This window comes from Ovis aries, chromosome 7, assembly GCF_016772045.2.
Source record: "Ovis aries strain OAR_USU_Benz2616 breed Rambouillet chromosome 7, ARS-UI_Ramb_v3.0, whole genome shotgun sequence".
In the NCBI taxonomy this organism is placed as follows: Eukaryota; Metazoa; Chordata; class Mammalia; order Artiodactyla; family Bovidae; genus Ovis; species Ovis aries.
This window is the reverse complement of record NC_056060.1, coordinates 65,231,392-65,253,418: the sequence shown is the minus strand read 5'-3', so window position 1 is coordinate 65,253,418 and position 22,027 is coordinate 65,231,392. Positions and strand designations below refer to the sequence as shown.

The 22,027-nt window shown below is 42.3% G+C and overlaps 1 protein-coding gene across 5 annotated transcripts in view; it reads right to left on the bottom strand.

Annotated features, from left to right (window-relative positions):
• Positions 1 to 22,027, bottom strand: part of SAMD4A (sterile alpha motif domain containing 4A) — a 227,157-nt gene that overhangs the window by 125,883 nt on the left and 79,247 nt on the right. Inside the window, exon 2 of one of the 5 annotated variants that reach the window (XM_042252548.2) lies at positions 2,831 to 2,895. The exons of the other annotated variants lie outside the window; for them this stretch is intronic. The gene's annotated coding sequence lies outside the window, so the exon portion shown is untranslated. The remainder of the gene's footprint in view (positions 1 to 2,830; positions 2,896 to 22,027) is intronic. 5 annotated transcript variants of the gene reach the window in all.

The following is a 22,027-nucleotide window of genomic DNA, read 5'->3' as shown; positions in this document are numbered from 1 at the left end:
CTCGGCCCTGAAGGATGGAGTGGAGGGTGGGAGACAGAGATGTGGGGAGGCTGCTTCCTGTGGAGGAAGGATCCTGTGCAGAAGCATAAGAGTCTTTGGGAACTAGGAAACGGGACTTATCAGCTGCAGCTGAGAACAGGTTTGGGACAAGCAGGAGAGACGACATACGAGGTCAGCTTTGGGAGGGCTGCTGCATGAGAAGACAAGTGGTAGTTTTTGAGGAGGAAATACTGTCTGAAGTATGGGGACGTACATCTGGTGATGGCCGAAGGAGGGAGGCGGGTGGAGAGAGAACAGTTGGAGGCCAACTGCACCGGGAAGGGAGGCAGGAGAAGGCATGGGGAGGCGGGGTCTGCAGCCCCCGGGTGGGAGGTGGAGCCCACGGAGCAGCTGTCGGGGTGCTCTCTTAGCCTTTCTTATCCACAGCTCTCTCCTGTTAACAAAATGATAACACGATGAAGTGTCAGCACAGAGCCTGCACCTGTAAGAACTTAGTAAACGTTACCTAGAAAATAAAGTGATGGATGTGAGAAAAATTGTCAGTGGAGAATTACCATTCACCTAGAAAGGAAAAGTGTTAGTTGCTCTTTGCGACCCCATGGACTGTAGCCTGCCAGACTCCTCTGTCCATGGGATTCTCCAGGCAAGAACACTGGAGTGGGTTGCCATTTCTTACTCCAGAGGATTTTCCTGACCCAGGGATTGAACCTGGGTCTCCTGCATTTCAGGCAGATTCTTTACCGTCTGAGCTACCATGGAAGCTGAGACTCACTTGTAAGTCTCAATTATTGGTAAAAATAAACAGCAGCAAGAAAGAGGGTGGCCATGGAGACTCCCTCCAAGTTGTCAGCACAGTGCTCTGGGAGAAGATGATGAAGAAAGGGGGTCACCCAGGAGATGTGGAGACATGGCGGGCACCTCTCCTTGACTCTTCAATCAGAATGCCCCCAGGCAGCGACACTACAGTTGCCGTGGAGACTAGGGAGAGATTAAAGCCAATGGCCTTCCTGGCCCTGGAACCCTACCCTCCATATATGGTCCCTGAGGAAGACACGGGGGTTCTACTCTTAAGTCTCAGTCCAAAGTCATCAACAGGGCCAATCACAGATATCACTGCATCCCATAAAAAGACAGTTCAGTTCAGTTCAGTTCAGTCGCTCAGTCGTGTCCGACTGTTTGCGACCCCATGAATTGCAGCATGCCAGGCCTCCCTGTCCATCACCATCTCCCGGAGTTCACTCAGACTCACGTCCATTGAGTCCATGATGCCATCCAGCCATCTCATCCTCTGTCGTCCCCTTCTCCTCCTGCCCCCAATCCCTCCCAGCATCAGAGTCTTTTCCAATGAGTCAACTCTTCGCATGAGGTGGCCAAAGTACTTGAGCTTCAGCTTTAGCATCATTCCTTCCAAAGAAATCTCAGGGTTGATATCTCAGAATGGACTGGTTGAAGGTGAAAAAATTGGGCTGAGATCACTTGGTGAGCTGGTAACAGCTGAACCCAGAGCCTGGCCTTTGTCTTGGACTTGAAAGCCTGTTCCTCTCCCAGCTGTCTCTCAGGCTGTTTTTACCCCAATCAGTCTTCACAAACAGATCTAAAACCACAGTGTAAAATACAAGACTGTGAAATTGGAAATAAAATACATCTGTTTAAGTCCCATTTATTTTTAATAACTACTGAGGTTAGGCTTTGCGTGAAAGGTGAAATGTTAGTTTAAATCTTGATTTATCTCTTGGTTGACTAGTAAAATATTGTCATTTTGCTCAGGTGAAGGAAAGGCCTATTGAAAATGCCATACTTGTTTAGCTTTTCTTAAAACTAAGTGTGCACCTCCCAGGCACTTTCTTCCAGGGTCTTAAGCACCTTCGATTTGCTAGTTTTCAGTTTGCTGGTATATTCTAGCCCTCCAACATGTGTGTGTGTGTGTGGGGGGGGGAGTACCTGTGCACGTGCAACCAAAGGGCTAATGCTCACTCTGTCAATCACACAGAAATTCTCAAGTGGAATCTTTTGTCTGCTTAGTTAGCAGTCTCTGACAATATAAGCCATTTGTAAATCAAAAGCATCTAGCTCTGAATGGGGGCTAAAATACAACCATAATAAAAAAAAATAATATAAATTGGTCAGCAGGAGAGTTTCCAGTATGAACAAAAACAATTATGTCAATAAGACTACCTTAACATGGAAGTGAATGAGAATATCAGGCCATTGATCAAGGACTCACACAAATTTTTTAAATTAAACCCACAAAGCATGGCTGCCCCTAGTACCTCCCCTGAGTCCCTCCTTCCATGGATCTTGAGGGTCTCCTCTTGACCTCAGTGGCCAAGAACATTTCTGGGGTTTTTCACAATCATCCACTGCTTCTTAAGCCTTATCTCATCCCTGGGGCATCCTTTAACTGTCCATCTTGCTTAGTCATGGATGGCTTCGAGTCTCTCACCAGACTTAATTTAAGAATCCCAAAGTCTCTCTTTTGCTAGGGTTTACCTGAACAACAATGGAAGCAATTTGCCTCTTAAATTCACTCCCTGAGCTTTAGCGTTCACATCCTGCTCAGTTTTGCCTTCTTATTACAAGGAAAGAAAATCTACTCTGACTCAAAGAAGGAAAACAAGATTTCAGGTAGAGACAGTCCTTTTTTCCCAAAAGCCTGAAACATCAGTGAGGAGTTCTCTCAATCTGTTCAGAGTTTAGTCAGCACATTTTGGCTATTCTAGACTCAGAAAATCCTCAGAAACCAGGGCCCATTATGCAGGGTTGGAGAGATGGAGATGGATGATCATCAAGCAGGAATTAATGAGTATTGAGGAAATCTAACCAATTTCACCTGGAAATCTCTGGGGCCATCCATCTTTTCTGCCATCTGCTCCAAATTTGGACCTAGGCCCCGAGCTGCAAAAGACAAATCCATCCATCTTAAAAGTCCACCCAGGTGAAATGCCATGAAATTACATTATTGTCCAGAACCGCAGAGAGAAACATTTCTTTTCTAGTTAACCTGGCAGCTATCAGTTGTTCCTCATTACCTTGAGAGCATCTGGTTTATGCTCTAGAATAAAATACTTCAAAATCTATCAACATCAAACCCCTAAGAGTGAGTACTGAAAGGAAAGACAGCCTCTTATTCGTTGAAGGTGGATGGATTCATGCTTTCCCATGAAGTTCATGTTCTGGTGTGCTTATCTTTGCCAGCCACATTCTCTGGGTGAACAGGAACCCAATCATCACACCTGCCTTATGATTTTAAGCCTTCTACACCAGCATAAACTAGAGCACACTCATATGGCTTTTATTGTTCAAGACGACAACCATCTCACTGTAAAATATTATTCTTCCTGAGGTCCTCCAATCCTTCTGTTAACATGTCCGAATCCACAGGCATCCTCACGTTTTTCCTGCAGTTGTTTGTGCTCTGATACAGTCTAGACACAGCACAGAAATGGAGGTCTTTCCACACCGTTTTGAGACCAAAGAGGGTAGAATATGATTTGAAACACTGAATTTTAGGAGATTCAAATAAGTTTTGCTATATCCTGCTCTCACTTCCTGAGAAACAGGTGTATTCCTAAACCATCTCATGCAAGCCGCACTTATTAAAGTTCTTTATTTAAAGGAATTATTCTTCTCTCTTTCTGTTCGGTTCACATAAATAAACATATATTCAAACTTTTTTAAGTCAAAGAGTTTATTTTTCTTGGAACAAGTGGCTTGAAATATGTTGTTGTTCAACTCCAAATGTTTTCTCCCTTCCTTCTTTTGGAGTTCTTTGACCAAAACTACATTTGCGAAGGAGAGAGGAGAAAGAGGTAGAGAGAAGAGAAGGTGGGAGACAGGAGAGAGAGAAAGAGGGGAAGGGGTGAAGGAGAGAGAAAGCGAATGTGTTTCAGAGCAGGCGCAAAAGGTTCAGCCCACAATTTTCCTCAATTAGCACGTGTCCTTGGATGAGAACACTAAAGGAGGTGTGTGTCTGCTCTCTCCTTATCCTGGCTCAGCTGTCTTGTAAATCACATAGTATAAGCATCTTGACATGCTCAGTAAGCATGTATATTTTACACAACATGTAGTAGCTAAAAAAAATGTTCTCTAATCCAGCACATATAGTAGCTTGGACTGACATGTGTAGTATAGTGGCTTGGTTTGGGTTGACATATAGTAGCTTGGATTGCGTACACATATAGTAGCTTGGATTGGGTTCACAATCTGAAAAAAAAAACTGGTTAAAGCATGGAATTATAAAAATGATACTCTAATTATTTATATATATATAAATTGACATTTATTCATAGATATTTAAATACATGAGCATACACTCATTTACAAATTTGGTACAGGAGCAATGCCTTGTATTTGATGATGGGTCCAACTGTCTGGAATTCCCAATTGTCTTTTCTGGATAAATCAGAAATCTGCTGTGATTTTCAAATTTAATGTCTTTAAAGGAGGAAAAAAACTCCAAACAGCTGAAAAGCAATCTGACTGGGGAAGCTGCCTAGATTTCTATGAATTTCCCCCTAATCTTATAAAATTATCTTGTTTATACTTAATTTGGCCACATTTTTTTTAAGCAAATTCATCATTGACAAGTCTTTCCAAGACAACAGTATAGTTTTCATAAAAACACTTTTCCTCTTCACACTCGTATATCATCTGTTTACATAATATTTAGCTACATGTCCTCAATGGAAAAAGTACAACTGGCATAAACAGGTTTGGCAACAAACAACTCTCAACTGGCTTCCAACTGAACTGACTGAAGAAGGAGGAGGGCCACAAGAGAGCAGCTGAGGACTCCAGTATGCCACAGACATCTGGCACTTGCCAGAGGAAGACAGTGCAGCCTGATGGTTGAGAGCATGCAACGAGCGTCTCTGTACCTCATCTGAGGCTCAACCAAAGAAGCAGCTAATGATTTACTCCCATAATGGAGGGGGAAAATGACCAGGCTGGACCTATAGAGGAACTGTAGGTTGTTGATGCCTTTCTAAGTCTTTGAAGGGTAACTCTGTCTGCTTAATTTTTACCTTTTAGACTATTGGATGTAACTTCTCATAAGACACAGTAAGTAACACTGCTGTAAACAGGATAAAAAGAAAAAGTAACTGTGCTTTTGGCTAAATAGAGAGAAAAATGAAAAGACAGAATGTATATTATGTAACTATATAAGTATATATGTCTGCATTATACAGATACGTGGATACTTTTAAATATATAGTATATAATACATAAAAGTACATACACTGTATGGACTTCCCTGGTAGCTCAGTGGTAAAGAATTTACCTGCCAATGCAGAGACACGGGTTCAACCCCTGGGTAGGGAAGATCCCCTGGAGAAGGAAATGGCAATCTGGTTCAGTATTCTTACCTGGGAAATCCCATAGACAGAGGAACCTGGAGGGCTATAGTCCATGAGGTCACAAAGAGTTGGACATGACTTAGTGACTGAACAACAACAATATAAACTATATAAATATTTTAAAGTATATATATATATATTTTAATATATACTGAAAAAAACTAGCATATTATATATGAAAGTATATGTGCTGTGAGGTGAGGTGAAGTCTCTCAGTCGTATCCGACTCTTTGTGACTCCGTGGACTGTAACCTACTAGGCTTCTCCGTCCATGGGATTCTCCAGGCAAGAACACTGGAGTGGATTGCCATTTCCTTCTCCAGGGGATCTTCCTGACCCAGGGATCGAACCTGGGTCTCCCACATTGGAAGCAGACACTTTAACCTCTGAGCCACCATGTTAAATATGGAGTATATATTATATAAAAATACATATACTTTGGGAATTCCCTGGTGGTCCAGTGGTTAACACTCGGTGCTTTCACTGCTGGGGCACTGGGTTCGATCCCTGGTCACGGAACTAAGATCCCACAAGCCATGTGCATGGATACTAAATCACTTCAGTTGTATCCCACTCTTTGTGACCCAATGAACTGTAGCCTGCCAGACTCCTCTGTCCGTGGGATTCTCCAGGCAAGAACACTCAGAGTGGCTTGCCAGGCCCTCCTCCAGGGGATCTTCCTAATTCAGGATTGAACCCATGTATCACTATGTCTCTTGCAATGCAGGTGAGTTCTTTACCACTAGTGCCACCTGGGAAGCACCACAAGCCAAGTGGTACAGCCAAAAACAAAAACAAACAAACAAACAAACAAACAAAAAAAATATATATATACACTTAAAAATATCTAGTACATTATATATAAAAGTATATATGCTGTATATTTTAAAGTATATGTATTCTATATACATTATGAATAATATACTGCCTTTTAGTTACAAATGTGTTACATTACAAATATATGTGTATATACAGATGTCTGTTGTTCAGTTGCTAAGTCATGTCCAACTCTTTGCGACCCCATGAACTACATACAGCATGCCAGGCTCCTCTGTCCTTCATTATCTCCCAGAGTTTGCTCAAACATATGAGTGCATATACTTATCTGATGGTATGTTACAAGGTATGGAACTTCACACTGTATTTTAAGATCCTCTGATAAAAAACTTTAGTCCCTAAAATTCCAGCTGGATTGATTGGGTTAATTGCCTTGGTTCAGTACTTCAGACCTCAGTCCATCATTTTACTCATCATTGCTACTGCATTTTGGACGAAATGTATCTGAGGCTGAATCCAGTCTCAGTGTCAGGGAGTAAAAGCCCCTAATGGTCCATCCTGTCTAGTTCCACTTTGCAATACATGCAGCTGTGAGGGATGGTATATTTAAAGGGGCTTTATTTAGCTCTTGAGTTTTATTTATTTATGATTTATTATTTACATCCTGCCTACTTCCACAAAGGATTTGCAGCAGCGTGGCTCTTCAATTAAGTCCACTCTAAATCAGCTCAGTCACTTCTCCGTCATCCTGCTACGTCCAACTTCAATGAGTAGTTTTCCCAGTGTGATCAATTAACTCGGACCCCTGCGGTCCGGGCCTTCCACTGAGCAACCAAGGCGGCGTATTTGCAGTCTGTGACCTTTGGTTTGCTGCCCAGTGCAGGGAGCCACCCCAGAGGCACAGGAGATCCTGGCCGAACTTCCCAGGGCATCCCCTTTGGTGGCCCAACCTCTCTGGGGGATGCACGGAGTGCTGAGACCCACAGGCAGCTCCACATCCTGTGCCAAGTGAGCAGAAGAGTGGTCTCATGACCCTGCCTGGTGAGAATGTCGGGCATCAGTAAGCACCCCAACCAGGAGAGGTCTCTACCAATATGTTCAATGATCACATACCCTTTCATGTGAAGCAAGAGAATGGGTAAAGCCTTGACCTAGGCTCCTAGGGATCCTCCACTCCGTCACGTCTGACTAAATGGAGCAAACCCCCAGAGAAAACGTTTAAAATAGCCCTGATAAAAATGGATACCACCAGGGAAAGTGGCAGGTCTCCAGGACCCATGAGGCAGTCCTCAACTATAATGTATCTCAAACGCATCACAGGCTATGGAGATCCTGATCCCCTCAGCCTTTGAGCGGTCAGGGATGGCCCAGGGTAGCTGAGTAACCTGAGCGTGCTGAATAAATACTGGCACTTTCTCACGTGCCCAGGCACATAAAGGATTGAGAACCAGTCAGAGCCACACGAAACTGCAATCCTAAACATCTCCTGTCTACAGTACAAGAGCTGGAGATCAGGTGGCAGCTAGGTTCCCATTCTTACTTCCTTGCCTGATTCCTCACTTACGATATCAGGCCCTCACAAGAACCCTGGGAGTGAGGCATTCCCAATTTACAGGCACACAAACTGAGCCTCCGAAAAGCTAAGCAACTTACTCGGAGCTATCTTTTTCAAAGCACCAGACTGTCCCCAATTCTGCTCATCCTCTACCTCCTGCACAGTGTACAGGTGTGTCCAATTCCCGTCTGACTTCTCTTCTAACAAATCATCTTAAAAGATGTGGGAGTGGGACTCAAAAGCAAAAAGTAAGGACATTATTCTGGGAAAAGAGTTCCTTGGAGAAGCTCTGTGAAGATGGAATAACCCTCGTTTGGAGCATCATGAATGGTAGAGAGGGCAGACATGGCCGTATGAGGAAGAGACTTTTCTTGTTGGGCAGGCTGATTGTGAGAGAGTCATGGCTACTTGAGCAGGATGTCAAACAAGCTTCTGGATACGTGAGTCTGAGGCTCGCGATAGGCGCTATCTAGTGATGGGACTTGGAGAAGGAAATGGCAACCCACTCCAGTGTTCTTGCCTGGAGAATCCCAAGGACGGGGGAGCCTGGTGGGCTGCCGTCTATGGGGTCGCACAGAGTCGGACACGACTGAAGTGACTTAGCTTAGCGTAGCTTAGTGATGGGACTTGGCCGTCATTTGCTCGGGAAAGAAGGCTGAAACTTTGGGGCTGGTTGAAGTCTGGCAGGAAAATACAGACAAGATCTGGACCATGAGGGAGGTTCTCTGAGCGTCTGTGAGAGGTCTGGGAGCTCAGCAGCTCCAGGCTAAAATTTCTAATGAATTGGAAAGCTTGATAGTTACATCTTCCCTTTAAGGTCCTTTCACGTCTACTTCTTGGGATTCAATTTAAGAATATTCTTGACCTCAAGATACTAGAATGTAAAGCTGAGCTGGTATGTTAATGATATCTTCACCCTACAGAGCCTTGGGTTCTGGGCTGAATGGAACAATCTTCAGACTATCCACATCTACAGAACTGCAAAATAGAACCCGAAGAGGACATTCTCACCCCCAAAGGATAGGTGGCAAAAAAGCTGGCTCTTCATTGACTGATTTCAACAATCCTCATATGAAATTTCTTGACACTGTCACTTACTGCACATGGCTGGCCTGGCCTACAGGTGCAGCTGCTCCCTGGGAAGGAGCTGGCGGTCATTTCATAACACTGTACCACTGCAGAGGACAGACTGGTGCCCATGCCTTAGCAGAGAAACCAGCACAACTTTGACAGCAAGATTGCAACACTCTCTGAAAAAAAGCTTGACCACAAAACTAGAAATAGTACTCAGCTGATCTCAACTCTTCCCCTCTGAAAATCCAGCATCTGACTTCTCTACTGGTAATGAACAAGCAAGACCAACAGCCCAATCACATTGCTAATTCTAGCCACCTTGGAAAACAAAAAAGGAGTCAGGGAGGAAATCTGTGCTTACAGGGATGGGAACACAATAGGGCAGTGAGGAAAAATATCTCTGTGAACTGATACCTCCCAGTTGGTCCAGTGGTTAAGATTCCACACTCCCAATGGAGGGGTCCTGGGTTTGATCCCTGGTCAAGGAACCAGATCCCACCTGTCACAACTAAAAGCCAGCATGCTGCAATTAAGACCGGCACAGCCAAAATGAATAAATAAATAAAGATAACCATCAAGGACCGACTGGATAGCACAGGGAACTATATTCAATATTTTGTAATAACCTATGAAAGAAGGGCTTCCCAGGTAGCTCAGTGGTAAAATATCTGCCTGCCAATGCAGGAGATGTAGGTTCAATCCCTGGGTTGGGAAGATCCCCTGGGGTAGGAAATGGCAACCCACTCCAGTATTCTTCCTTGGAAAACTCCATGGACAGAGGAGCCTGGTGAGTCCATGGGATTGCAAAGAGTTGGACACGACTGAGCACACGTGCACACACATACATAAGGGAAAATAATTTGAAAAAGAATATATATAATTGAATCACTGTGCTGTACACCTGAAATTAACACAATATTGTAAATCAACTATACTTCAAAAGAAAGAGAAAAGGATGAGCTGATTATTAGTTTTAGCTTCTCATAACATCACAGATACGTGGTTGGAAGATTAATTTACTTCAGTGGCCAGTGTACCTGGAATATTTTATAGCAAAATATTTTAATGGCTAATATTAACTGTAATTTATCACTGTAAGTTTAGTGAGGAAATTGAAAAATGACACAGGTGTTAGACACATCTATCGATTAGATTGAATGCATGCATTCCTATAAAAGGCATCTTGAATACCAGGCAATTTGGCACTGGCTCCCCCTGGAAAATAGTTGTTAAGCTTCTCTAGGGGACAGAGAAATGGAAAATAATCAGGTTATTTGTCACCTTGCCCTGTGGGCTTGGCAAAATACGAGAAAGCACATAAAAAGCTAGCCATGGAATCAGCTTTACTACTATTTTTGCTACTTATTTTAAAGCACATCTTTACAAGTATCTCAGTACCTCTTACTATTTTAGCAGACAGGTCTGTCTCATATATCAAGAGCTACCAACACCAAATAAGTCAGGGTCACACTCAAGGGGGAAAGTCCAGGTAACAGTGACCTATGGAAGGGACCCAGACAGGAGTCCACCACACCAAGAACAGAAGCCTCTCCAAAGGCACACATTGGGGAGAGAAGACTTGACAGCTTCAAATCAAAGTGTCTCTCCACATCAGCAGGGACCAGTACACCATCATGTAACCAGTGAGAAACAGCTTAGAGTGACATGACATCAAAATCTGCCGAAGGGGTGAAGGGTAAAAACCAAAACCCAAGGTTATGGGAGGGCTGAATTCTACAATAAAGACATTTATAGTGTAAGAATCTAACCAATTCTGCCCATATGATTGGCATTCACTTCTCCAATGTCCACCACAAAACTAGCATTCTCAATAGTATTCATTATAATAATAAATAGGTATTGATCACTTATTATATGGCAAATACTTTTAGACATTTTACATGTATCAATTTCTTTCCTCTCCAAGGCAAACCTACGAAGCAAATTCTATTAACATCTCCATTTTACAGATGATAATATGAAAGCACAGAGAGGTCAAGTAACTTACCCAATGTCACACACCTCGGAAAAGGTAAAGCCTGGATTTGCACCCAGACATTTTGGCTCCAGAGCTTCTGCCCTTAACCACTCTGCTTCCACTGCCTCTCAATGAGGAGGAATGTCCAAGTGAGATAAAGAAAACAATATAATGTTAGTCACCCAGTCATGTCTGACTCTTTGCGACCCCATGGACTTTAGCCCGCCAGGCTCCTCTGTCCATGGAATTCTCCAGGCAAGAATACTGGAGTGGGTGGCCATTTCCTTAAAACAGGCTCTATCTACAGCTTGCTGGAATGAATTTAGGCACCAGTTCCTATTACTTTGAGTCTGTCTTCCCCAAGGAAAGCGGACACTAGGATTGCCCTGCCTCCACCAGCATCCATCCCGTCCCCTCCACAGCGGAGAGGGCATGGAACTTGGGCAGACTGACCCATTGATACTGTCTCTGAAAAAGTATATCTTCTCCATGTAAAGTAACGAGCTGGCATTTTTGCTCATGGATTAGCCTCCATTAGCTTCCAACTTGGAAGTGTGAGTCTTCCCAGACCATCCATGAGGTAACTAATCAAATCAACCTTCAGTTCTGCAAAGTTGTAGGGCAGACCCCAGTCTACAAAGACAAGAAGCCAAACAAAATCACTGTCCGTTGAAGCCCAACCCCAAATAGTCATTCTAATGAACAGCCCAATTCTAATGAATCATCTCACTTCTAAGAGAGAATAAAAATAAACACCATTCACTGAATACTTCCTATTACTGAGGAGCTGTTTCACAGGCCATCTTCCTTGTGCATTCTTCTGGGGTCTCCCTGGGGACAGGAGTTTACTAGCCATGGAATGAATACTGGCGGTTCCCAAATATCACAGCTTAGCACTTCTAGGTCAAAATTTGTATTTGCCTGGGCTTCTCTGGTGGCTCAGCCAGTAAAGAAACCGCCTGTGATGCAGGAGACCTGGGTTTGATCCCTGGGTTGGGAAGACCCCCTGGAGAAGGGAATGGCTACCCACTCCAGTATTCCTGCCTGGAGAATCCCATGGACAGAAGAGCCCAGCAGGCTACAGTCCATGGGGTCACAAAGAGTTGGACCTGATTTGAGCGACTACGCACACATGCATGTGGTTTAATAAGAAAAACCTGGACAACACAATATGCATTTTTCTGGAAGCTCTATGTGTGTAGTATACAGGACTCCCCTTTATTGTAAGATTATATTCTTTCTATTTCTAGTACTGAAATATCTTTTCTTTTATGATTGCTGTTTTTAATATCCTCCCTTCCCAAGACAAAAGCTAACAACCCTATGTTGAGCCTCCTGAATTAAAAAAAATGTATATATTGTTGTTAGATCATAAAATACGACACGTATTATAGGGTCACTAGCCTGGGGGCTGACGTCCTGGGTTTTGCCTGACCTCAACCACAGAGAAAATTTAGAAAAGAGACCAGTGGTTGGTGGAATGTCCCTTGTGCTGATGTCTTCCCTGCTAAGCTCCTTCTGACCTCCAGTTACCCCTTTGGTCCCCAGTGGCTACTACCAGTAGGAATTCCCTGTCCTTCCTGGCCAAGCTGACGTTTTGGGCAGAGTTCAGGACACAGCTTTAACTGTGGTTTCCTGATTAGCAGAGAGACTCCAGTTAGGCAGGAAGGAGTTCAAGCTTGAATATTGTATGTCATAGTCATCTACCAGTTCTTAGGAATGAACACATCAACAGGAGTGACCTGGAGCAAAAAAGCATTCCTGAGAAAATCCCCAGCAACTCAGTGAGAGACTCTTGTCACTGCACTTCTCCTTTTGTGTATGCTTTTGACAAGAAAGTGACACATTTAAGACTCAGTTACTCTAAAATGTCATTCAAATGAACAATATTTGAGGTTAACGATGACTGAGAGAAATGAGTGCTAACAGGAACCAGATGAAATATCTTCACGACTTCCTGGCTAAGGAAGAGGGTGATAAGGAGAGACTCCCCCCGCCCTCCACCACCACCAAAAAGGAGTCAGGAAACGTCATAGTTGCCATGGTTCTGCCACTGGAGCGCCTTAGAATCTTGGTAGAAACCATTCTCAGGTCTCCTTCCTGACTGGCAAAATGAGACCGCTGGCCACTCTGAATCCCCAGAGTCTATGATTCTGTTCACTGTCTGGAGAAAAGAACAAACTACTTTCCTGTGTCAAGGACTGTGAGAAATCATGCTGGAAGAAAATTTTGAGGGTCAAGCGGAGAGTTCTTCAGGGGTCTCAAGTCCCTAGTAGACACTGATGGAAGATGAGCCCTAGGAACAGAGCCGCCAGAACACCTCCAGAGGGGTTCTGCCCAGAATGAGCTTCCAGTCAGAGAAGAGAAGTGAAGAAGGGGGGCTTGTACTGCTGACAGCAAGAGAGGGAAGGTTAGGAGGAGACCAGGAAGAAAATAGGAGGGGAAGAAACATAGTGAAGGCTAAGACCTAAAAGAAGTGGGACCCTATGAGTATCAAACGCATGTGAAGGGAGAGCCGAAGTGAGGTCAACTTTGCAAGACAGCATACGGGGAGGAGTGAAGAGAAAGAAGAGAAAGCTGGAGAGAGAGAGGGCACAGAAGAGCAGAGAGCAAGGAGAGAAGGAAAAAGATCATCGAGACCTCTGCCTCTCATTTTGAACACGAGTAAAATTTCTCAACTCTCCCACCAAAAAAAAAAAGTCACCAGATGTGAGGTCCTGTGGTATCCTGCCAAATTAAATAGAGAAAAGCTGCACCCTGAAAGAGAATAAGAGTATCATTTTCTCTAATTCAGTGAACGCAGAGACAGCCCATCTATAGACAGATATGGAAGAAAAAACTCCAGGAAGGGTCCATAGCCTTAAAAAAAAAAAAAAAAAAATTCTGGGCTAAGCTATCCAGAAATAGAACATTTTGATTACAAAATAAAAACTAGGTCAATAAGATAATGGACATGATTTAAATGAAAATCACAGTATTTGTAATGGGCTAAAAATGGTATCAATATTACTGCAGAGAAGGAATATAATTAAATGTATTTTTAAACAGCAGCTCCCCGCCCCAGCCCTACAAATCCCAGGCCGGCCACCAGCACTCTCCACCTCATCGCAGAGGAATGTGCTGGTATGCCACAAGTTGGTGTGAAGAATGCAGAGTTTCCTACTACTTTAGAAGATCCCAAATGACACTGGTGAGCTACATTCTTTCACTCAAAGATCACTGTGATTCATATAAAGCAAAGACAGGGAAAGGTTAGGGATCTGACCGTTTCATTCTTTTACCATTTTGACTGTATGGCCAGGAAATAGGCCGTGGGGGTCTGACTGCCACAGTTCTCTCTGGCCCACGGAAACCAGAAGAATTCCAGACCATCCTAGGAGGTGGTTATAGATCCTCAGAGGTTTAGCACAGGCTAGGAGTGAAGAGAAAGGGTAGAAGCACAAACTTGTGGTTTTCTTTCTACAATCAGCGGTGTGAACTTGTGGAGACTCTCACTCCTAAGTATAATGGATCTTTTAAACCCTCACAAGGAAGAAGGAAGCAAAGAGGAGCAAGATGAATTAGCTGGAAGCAATAACGTTCTGGACAGTGAAGACAGCTACTAAAGCTGGCACACAAAAGTGCTTGGGCATTGCCTCAGATGTCTATATAGAAGCCCAGGCCTAGGATTCTATTTGGATGTCAAAGGCCCTTCCAAATTTGGATGCCCTCAGAGATCAAAGAAAGGTTAAGATGAATATATTTCTACTTTAGAATATATATGTATACACACATACGTATAGTATTCCTTATTTAAGGAGATTGCATCAATATTTACATCACAGATACCTCAACTAAGCTATCAGCATGACTATATATACATATTAATCATCCAGAGTAGATTATTTTCAAAATCTCTTTGTGGGTAGTGCATATCTACTAGTAAGTTTTTAAAAAGAATTAACTCTTTTAATACGTTTAAATTCCAACCTACCAATTTAGTCGCAAGGCATTCATTCATCCTTAGAAAGTACAAGCTTACCTCCCGTGAGGAAAATCTATTAAATGACAACTGAACTTGTCAAAAAAAAAAAAGAGCAGAGAACTCAAGCATTTTCTGTTACGATTCATGTAACTGAACTCCCTCAGGGCAATTAAGCGTGTGTGTAAAATATCATTAAGTTAGTATCCACTTCACCCCCTCTTTACTTTATAATAAAAGACATTTCAATAAGCAGTGAGTTGACAGATACCACAGCCATGAGTCCTTTCTGTAAGTGACATAAGCTCTAAACGCCTGGTATTCTGAGTTAAATGAAATAAGTCACTATAATAGGTCTTGAGGAATTCTAAACCGAGAGAAAGGCCAGAAAGTTAAGGACCATCTGAGCCCCTCCTATCACTCTCAGGATTGTTCTTATTTATAGTTCCTCCCTATCACCAGAGCCTCTAAATCTTGAAATGGAAATAGTGAAGCAAAAGTGTGCCAAGGGTCACCGCAGACCGGGGAAAACTGCAATCTCCAGAAAGCACAGAGATCCGTTTTCAGATGAAAAGCACTCAGGCAATATCAGTTTTAACTCTGACCTTCCATGACCTCAGTCTGGAGATTCTGGTAGGGATGTAAAAAAAAAAAAGAACTAAAAGGCCAAGCAAGTCAAAACCCACTGAAAGAACACTCAGTGCAAGACTACGACATGGGCATGCCTCTGTTCTGCAAGTCTGATGGGGGGAAATGGATTATTTATAGGGGAAGGGAAGGAGGATGACAAAATAAGCTCTTGATAAAGAGGATAAAAGCTGATGCTGGGAAAAGGCACCACCGTCATTTGCACTTTCATGGGATGAACTTAGTCTAACAGTGACTTGGGTGTATTTTGGCTTCTTAGCAGGGAGGGACCAGCTGGGGGATGGGGAAACTGGTGTTTAGGGAGAAACAGCTGCTTGAGCATGAACATCGGAAGGAAGTCCTCTTCCCTACTGCCAACCCACAAGACAGAACTGTAGCCCAGTCACAGGAGCTACTACAATGAGACAAAGGGGGACAAGACTGAGTTCCTGCCGATCAGTGTCCCAAGAGCTTTGACAATGGGACCATTCCAACAAGTGCAAGAAGGGAAAACACAGGCCAATAACAGAGGGATCCTTGCCTATAAATAGGACTTAGGGAAGGAATTCTAATTTTATCCATTTAGGCAACTGTTAATTACTAACACAGGTTCAGGGACGGGATGGACTGGCGAGTCCATAAGTGATGTCAGGGTTTCTCTATAAACAAGATGTAAACCCTCTATTCCAAGTCTTTTCTCTCAGGGTCTAACTCCCAGACCACAGATTGGTACTGGTCTATGGCCTTTTAGGAACTGGGCCACACAACAGGAAGTGAGTGGTGGGCAAGCTAGAGAAGCTTCATCTGTGTTTACCTCTCTGTTTACAACTCCTCACCGCTCACATTACTGCCTGAGCTCCGCCTCCTGTCAGATCAGCGGTGCCCTACTGGTTCTACAGTATGGTGAGTTGTATAATTATTTCATTATATATCACAATGTAATAATAATAGAAATAAAGTGCACAATAAATGTAATGTGCTTGAATCATCCCCAAACCATCTCACTCCCATACCCAACCCCAGTCCATGAAAAAACTATCTTCCGCAAAACTGGTCCCTGGTGCCAAGAAGGTTGGGGATCCCTGTTTCATATGATAAAAGTCGTGAGTCTGACTGATTTAACTCACTTTCCTTCACTTCTCTTCTGTTGACCTGTCAGTGAACTACTAGACAGGAGGTAAGTGGGAAGGCAAGAAAGCTCTCTCTGTAACCATCATCTCCTTAGAGTTCTCCATGACCCCTCCAATACCCTATTTGTACATTAGAAGTCAGTGATCATAACACAAAACCTTGTTCCTTTTAATAGCTGTTCTTTCCAATGGCTAAAAGTCTAAACAGACTAGGAATGAGTACCAAATATATCGACACTGGCCATTTTAATGGGAAAAATATGAAATATATATTTTCATGTAAGTGGAAATCCTACATTATAAGAGCAGGCAAGATGATTATGTGTGACAAATACTTCAGGCAAATGAGAAAAAGTAGGAAAAAAGTTCCCCCTTCTAAAATAAACTAATCTTTTTCCAGCATACAATTCTCCTAAATTCTGACATTTATGCTTGCTTGAAAAAACAATTTAAATCAACACTTCCCACTCTGTTATTCCGCCCTGAGGCATAAAAATTTGATTAAATAGCCTAAAAATGCTCTCATGTACAAGGAACAGGCAAAAACTGCCTTGCACTGTGACAAAGTCAAGTGACAGGCCGACTTCTACCCCGTTGCGGTGCTGGCACAGAGCTAATCTTGAGTTCTGCCTGCCTGCTCTCTCCCCCTCCCCTCTCCATCCTTTGAGAACCACACCAAAGCTTCCCAGGGTGGGCTCTCCCAATGATCACCACCACACTACACCTGTCTTCAAAAACACCTTCTCTGCTTCAACAACATCACAATCGGAATGGCATATTCCTCTCCTGGGTCCATCCCAAAACAGGATCCTGACACTTCCCAGTTCCTGAAAACTCCGTCCCACTCGTGAATACTCTTGTCCATCTTCTCTTCCTCTTCTAGCTCCTCCTTTCCCCTAAAAACCTAATAAACCACAACTTGTCAAGTCATGGGACAACTCCAGGATCACATGTTCGACTGCCCACTTGACAGACAGTCCCACTAAGATGTCTCATGGGCATTTCTAGCTTAGTAAGTCCAAAACTGAATTCTTGATTTTGGTTGTAAACCCCCCAGTATTCCTTCCATGGTCCCCAACTCAATAAATGGTAAAACTCATGGCAAAAGCTTAGAATCACTCCCAACTCCTTTCTGTCACTCACACAACATATTTCCTCCAACAATCAACAGAATCATTCTGCCTTGAAAATATATCTCCAGAACCCACCCACTTGTCTCCACATCCACCATTCTTATTGCTGGTTCAAGTTATCAGCATCCCTCACCTAGAATACTAGAGTAACCTACCTAAGCTCCCTAGTTCCACCCTTATACCTTCACTTAAGTCTGTTCTTACATTCAGAGTGGTCATTCACAAAGCAAAATGAAACCTATTCTCCTTCTCAAACTTTCCAAAGGCTTCCCACCACACTTAGAATATAGTCCAAAGTTTTACATGGACCGGGCAGCTCCTGATAGCCCCAGAGCTTGTAAAAACTACCACTCCAACTACATTTCCTTCCACCCTTTGCCTTATTCACCCCACTCCAGTCACTGACTTTCCTACTATTTTTTAAATGCTGTTTAAATTCTACTATTTAAAAATCCTACTATTTTTTAAATAACTCTGAATGTTTTCTGTGTACATGGATTAAATATTATCTCTATGTAAACATTAAATCTATTCATCTATCTACCAACCTGCTTCTCAGATACAGCCTTAGGATACACACTCTGTCTATAAGGCATCTCAAGCTAGATGTCCCTCTGCCAACATAAATTAGACACTGCAGAAAGGAGCTGTTTTTCCATCACTAGGCTGGAAGCCTTGAAGTAGCTGCCAACCTCCACTGTACTTCAACCCACAGTCAGTCAGCTGCCAAATCCTGCCACGTTCCCCACCGCAGAAGTCCCGGTGTGCCCTTCCCTCTCACTCCCTCTATTCAGCCTTGTGTCTGTCTGCCCCACTCATCTCATGTATGAAATCCCTCCTCCAGTTGCCCCTTAGCTTCCTCATATTGCTGTAATGAGTGTCCTTCCAGAGGGCTGAGACGGGCTTTCTACACTCCAGTTTGGGTCCATGCATGTCAGCTCCATTCCTCCTATTACTTAATCCTTCCACTGCCTTCTTCTGTCCCTATGCTGTCCAGTATGACAGCCACTAGCCACATGTGGCTCTTTACATTTCAATTAATCAAAATTTAATAAAACTAAAAATACAATTCCTCAGCTGCAGTAGTCACATTTCAAGGGCTCGGTGGCCTCATGTGACTGGTGGGCACTCTGTCGAACAGCAGAGCTACTCCATGAATTGAATACTAATTCAGTTCATATCTCTTTCAGTGCTTGCTCAGCTGTTACGTCCTTACTATCTGCTCAATAAGGTTTAGTATTTTAGATCGAAAGCTTTTGGGAGTGGGGTCGATACTTAATGATGCCAAGCATAAAGAACTCTTTAAAGAGTATGTTTTAACAAGAGTATTGGTATAGTGGGAAACCACTTAGACTTTGGAATTACCCTGTATATGAGTTCTGGTTCTGCCACTTACTTGCCAAGGACCTTGGGCAAGTTATTTAATCCCTCATCATTCTCAGTTTAAGCATCTGTAAAACAGAGAAAATAATAACTGTCTTCCTTGTAGGGTTGTTGTGATAAGCAAATGAGAACAGACCTGTACATCCCTTAGCAATGGTTGATACATGACAATCACTCACTAATGTCAGTTGCTGCTCCTGCTGCTGATATCAGTTATTTTAAATAGTTGTAAACAGAATAAATTTCAATCCTTGAGGAAGTTGGAAGTGAGATGAAAGAGAAATTCTGAATGCAACTGCTCTTCTTACAGAGTCAAATGAGTATCTTCAGATACAATGTGATGGCTATTACTTAAATATCAAACTGTGGAAAATATGTATCAGTGTAACATAAATTTGAACATTTCCATTCTGCTTCTTGTATAAAAGCTGCATAGAGTTTCCAGTTCTTTGGAAAATTTATTTCAGGGACAGTGGAACCTTGCTTGGCAAGTCGAATAACTTTCCATTAGTTAAATGCAAGAAAGATGATTTCATTTTAAAAGTGAAATGTGGAAAGTGGTTAAATGGGCAGGATATAACTAATCATACTAGTCTTTTCAAAAATCTGAAAAACAAAACAATAATAGAGAGAGAAGAAAGACTTATAATGGAAAGCACATGTGGGTATTATTTTACATTGAGTGCTTAAAGGTTCATCATTCCAGTGAACAAATAAAGTGGGTACACACATTCCACACTTTTGGATCAGTAAGATCTGTGTCCTTTTATCCTCAGTAGCTGGAATTCAGAGGTGGGCCCTGAATCTGGGGTAGCTCAAGCGGAGAAGCCATTCATTAGGCCTCCTTTTGGACAGGGATTATTAATAGTATCTTCAACTGGCTCTCACCTGTATAACTGCATGCTATGGATTCAGCCTCCCTCACTAAGACTTGACTCTCTGATGTGAAAATTAGTGGAGCTGTTAATGATGTAAGCAGAACCCACGAAGGGGGCCCCTCTGTGGCTCTACGGCACAGAGGGCCATTTAGAGGAGCTAACCCTGGAACCACGCATTCTATCTACACATAGAACAGAGTCAATATCATACAGCCCCAAATCACGCGGTTCAATTTACTTGGACTTTACAGGCAGAGTTACTGATTTATGATGAGACACAGAGTTACAACACAAAGGATAGCATATTGCAGCTAATTTAGGAAAGCCCCCAATACATCTTTACTTTTGATTGTTGTGGAAAACAAAAGCAGCACAGAATTATATAACAAAATCCTACCAGCTATATGAAAAACAAAAAAGAAAGATACAGGAAATCCTCTCCAGAGGTTTTTCAAAACATAATACCTCTTAACAGTCAAAACTCATTTAGAGGGAAATGGAGAAGTATTCTGGATTCTCAAAACTTGAATCATCATGTGAAAGTTTTTTTAAGCAAGAAAGCCTTAAATGACTTTTGTTGTCATTTTTTTTAAAGATCTAAAACAAAAGGAAAGCTTACTTTAATACTTTGATGCCTCCATAATGTTGACAGTTATATTTTCACAATTCAAATATATTCTCCAGCAGAGCACCTGATCCAGTTTTGAGTGGAAGAAAATAAAATTCAGTATGCATAAAGTCTTGTGTTTTTTTTTACAAACAGGTTTTGTTCAAAGGTTCTTTTTTTTTTTTTACCAAGTGTATATAGTCACATACTGTTTTTGTAATTAAGATAATTTAAAGAAACTAGCAGAATCTTTTATAAATTCACACAAAAGATGTGTTGCATAGCTGTATATTCAGAGCTAATTTCCAGCACTAGTTACATCTGGGTAGTAGGACTTGGGGGTGGGAGCAGAGAAATAAGACTATTACTTTTCCCCTTTGAATCCCTGAGGTCTATTCAAATTTATTACTGTAGATATTCTGTATGACTCTCTTTTAACTGTACAGACAGAAATCAAATAGGTTAACTTAAAAATAATTCATGTTATTGGACACTAACCTTTCATATCCTTTCATTGAATGTTACTTAATAACTCTAGGTACCATTTTCAGCTAACTTTCCCTACCATTTGAGCATGTGACCACCAGAAAACAAAGGTTCTCAACTGGTACAACTGAGTCAACCTGTAAATGAAGAAGCTGAGATCCTGAGAGGTTAAAGGATTTGCCTGTTGCATCAGACTTCCTGATATTGGAAACCAGGCTCATCCTCATTTCTTGGGTGTCTTGATTTATGCTCCTTTTTTTAAAAAAAAAAAGTGAAATCGTGTTGTCCATCATAGATTCTACAACACCACTCATGAGTTAATCTAAGGTGTGAATCATAATCACGAAGTTACTACAGTGTTACGAAAACGTAACTCCTTTATAACTAAAGGTGAACACTGTAATTAAACCCTGATTTTAAATGACAGTCTGTACAGAGCACCTGTACGGAGGCAGCAATGGGAGGGCTTAAATCAGGGATTCAGCAGTTTTCTGCCTAAATTTGACTCCTCCACTTCCTAACTATGTCAGTAACTGCATGTAACCTCTTTTTTTAAAATGAACGGTTCTATTGTTCATCCATTTATTTATTAGCTGTGCCATGGATCATGTAGGATCTTAGTGTTCAGAATGGCGATCAAACCTGTGCCTCCTGCAGAGGAAGCACAGTGTCTTAACCACTGGACCCCCAAGGAAGTCCCTGCATATAGTCTCTTATGCTTTCTTTTTCTCTCCTATAATATTGTAATTAAAAACAATATCTACCTACTCAATGGAATTGTAAGGATTAAATGAAATCATTTATGTCAAGTATCTAGCCAAATGCCTGGCACATAATAGGCACTCAATAAAAGTTAGCTATCATCAAGTCAAATTTAAATTCATAAACTCAGTATAATTTAGAACCTTCCACACTAATTCCTGGCTATTTCCTGGCTATTTTCAATCTATTACAACCATACCATCCTCCCAGAAATTTGATAACAAGGGCTAACCTTTGGGAAAATCTGTATTTACCACAAGTTAGTAACCTTAGACGGAGAAGGCGATGGCACCCCACTCCAGTACTCTTGCCTGGAAAA